Below are 3,006 nucleotides of genomic sequence, written 5' to 3'. Positions count from 1 at the left end.
AGTTCTGGCCATTAGATGTAGCTCGTCTGTGTTGGGACATTCTTTTGAACATTCATATTTGAACATTGACATCCTTTTTTTATAATGACCATGTTGAACCAAAAAGTAAAAATGTTAGATTTGTACGCTAATTATTTCAGAAAACATCATAAAACTCCATCCAGAAGTTTGAGATGTTTTGCTAACAGACAGGCTAACACAGTTCAGGGATCACTCTTATTTTATGGCTGCAGGAAATAAAAACCTRATTTATTGTTCTTGAAAACAGAAACCTTAAAATCCATAACTGAGGAAAACTAGATGTTTAGAAGTTAACACAACTAAAGTTCMGAGAACTTTGTAGCTGAAGATAAGGAAGTAGATGAAAATTTCCTATCATTTGTGATTTTAATCATTTAAAAATGAACAGAGCTGCAGGGAGAGGCAGGCGCTGTGACGGCTGCTTCCAGCAGCTGCAGCTCGTCTTGTTGCTGTCAGGGTTRCAGTTTGTGATAATGTGTCTGAAAAAAACAACAAACCAGGGCGACGCCTGATGTTCAGAAACAGATTATCGATGTGGAAGGTCAGATTTTCATCCACTCTTTCTATTTTATTAYTCATTTTCTTATTGGATTTATAATTAAATGAAGCGTGTTGAGAAACAATTTTAAAGTCAGCGTATGTGCAGTTTGGTTTATTTAGATTTTGGAGATTTTCTGTTTTGTTAAATCTGAACTAAACCTGATTTATCAGAAACTCAGGATCAGTTTGAGTCTGAGCTGGATTTAATCTGAAAATAGAGTCGATGCTGCATTTTTACTACAAACACTGACTGAAATAAAACTAGAAGATTTATAAAAAATAGTTGTTGGAAAAGCTAAATTTAGTGCTAAAATACATATTGACAGCTTTTCTTTTTCATTTACATACTGAAACTTTCAGGACTTAGGGTATAATAAGTAGTTTAAGGTCAGTGGTATTTCTAGTGGCAGGGGTGGAGCCAGAGGGGGGACTGAGGTGGCACTCCTGCCCCTGATGAGCCCCCTCAGGTGCCACCGATTCACAGGTGAGGGTGGGGACTGCATGTGGCAATACCTGTAGAAGATGATCTGTTAGAGCAAAAACAAACGTTTTTTAATTTAAATATCTGTCAAGCAGCTGGTGCAGAGGGAACCTAAAACATGTATGATTAAAGATTAGCTAAATTTTATTCTTTGCTACTAATATGTCATTTTTAACTGTGTATTTTATGGCTAAACCATAGTCCTTTGTAAATTTAACTTTAGCTTAGCTTAAATTGGATTAGCATTTATTCCTGGCTACACCACAACAAATTTCAGCTCAATAAGTCTTAAAATGGCTGAATTATAACCATTTAAATTTAGCTGTGATGACCAGTTTGTAGTTTTTAATTTAAAATTAGATAAAGATTGTTTTTAGTCACTATTGCACTAATTGTTAGTTTTGTTTGTGTAACAAAGGGTGAATCTCAGCTGTCCATACAATTAGCATTAGCGGTTAGCTTGAAACTGTGACTCGTATTCAGCGTATTTACATCATTTTTAGCTACTGTGGCACAACATTTTAGCTCAGTGTATTTTAAAACAGCTGAATGTTTAAAACTGGCTGTAGCGGCCATCTTGAATTTTAAAATCCAGGCTAGTTTGCCCTCCTAAATAACACCTTGACCACACCTTGCAAAAACGTCTGGCTCCGCCCCCGTCTAGGTGTCTTGTAGTTTTCAGGTATTTTATTTTTGTTATGRTGGAAGCCTCTTTCTTGTGTGTAATAAACGCATCTGGGAAATGTTTRGTTTCTGTTGTCAGTTGAATAAAAACTGCTTTGCAACAGCCTGTTTTCTATTGTATTTATTTATTTTTTCTTATTTTAAATGATTTGTTGTTTTGGCAAAGACTGCAGGACTGCAATAAATAATATGTTGCTGCGCTGCTTCTGAAGATGCAGCCTGGTGTAACATAAATATCCTGCATTTCCTCTAAAACGGTTGTCAGGTTGGGACCTCCTCTGGAGCAGACCTGTGAAACGTGGATGAAGGTAGAAGTAGGATAAAAYTGTTTACATGCAAAACTTTGTGACATCAAATGAAGAGTTYTTACAATAAGAAAAATGCTTCAGAACAAGTTAAAAAAGACWTGCCTATAAAACTGGTGTGTTTCCTGTGTGTGTGTGTGTGTGTGTACTTGTTTCTACTACAGAGTGAGGACCATTTACACTGTGGTTACCATCATTGGGCTCTTTGATATAAAGTGAGGACCTGTTCAGTGCAGCTCTGTGATAGGTTTAGAGCAGGGCTGCCCAAACATTTTCTTTAGGAGGACCAGATTAAAATCAGTCTGAGGGCCGAGGGACAAATGCATATAATACATGACATGCAAATACTTCTTAAGTAAAGTTATTTATTTTTTTATGATTAAGCTAGCAGCCAGTGTGATGGSCCACATTTTTTAAATTTATTTTTTGCTTTTTCAGCCCATGGATGTGGAGAAAATCTGACYTATGTTCAGGCATTAATGACTTATGGAACTTTTCATAAATTAAAGTTTGAGTAGTTTTGGTCTTATAAAGGGTGCAAATCTAGATGTGTGCTTAAATCTAACCTTAATATATATTGTAGTTACTTCTATTTTATGTTGAATATTGAGTTAAATCTACTGCATCATATTTTATATAGTTTGGACCAATGGTTGAAAAGATTAAGTGGAAATATGTTGTTTTTACATAAGACAGGAGATTACAACCTATCAGCCAGGACAACTGCTGGTGGGCCAAATCAAATGGCTTGGCGGGCCAATCTTGGCCCGCGGGCCCCACTTTGGGCACCTCTGGGCTAGAGGTTTGGTGTGAATTAAGTTTTGGTTCAAGTTAGGAACAGACTAGTAATGGTTGGGAGAAATGTCTGAGCATATAATACAGTTACAAAAATGAATGGAAGTCAATACAAAGTCCTCGGTTTGCTGCAAGTGCAAGGGTGTGTGTGTGTGTGTGTGTGTGTGTGTGTGTGTGTGT

Source organism: Austrofundulus limnaeus, unplaced genomic scaffold (genome assembly GCF_001266775.1).
Source record: "Austrofundulus limnaeus strain Quisiro unplaced genomic scaffold, Austrofundulus_limnaeus-1.0 Scaffold323, whole genome shotgun sequence".
Taxonomy (NCBI): domain Eukaryota; kingdom Metazoa; phylum Chordata; class Actinopteri; order Cyprinodontiformes; family Rivulidae; genus Austrofundulus; species Austrofundulus limnaeus.
This window is presented reverse-complemented; position numbering follows the sequence as displayed.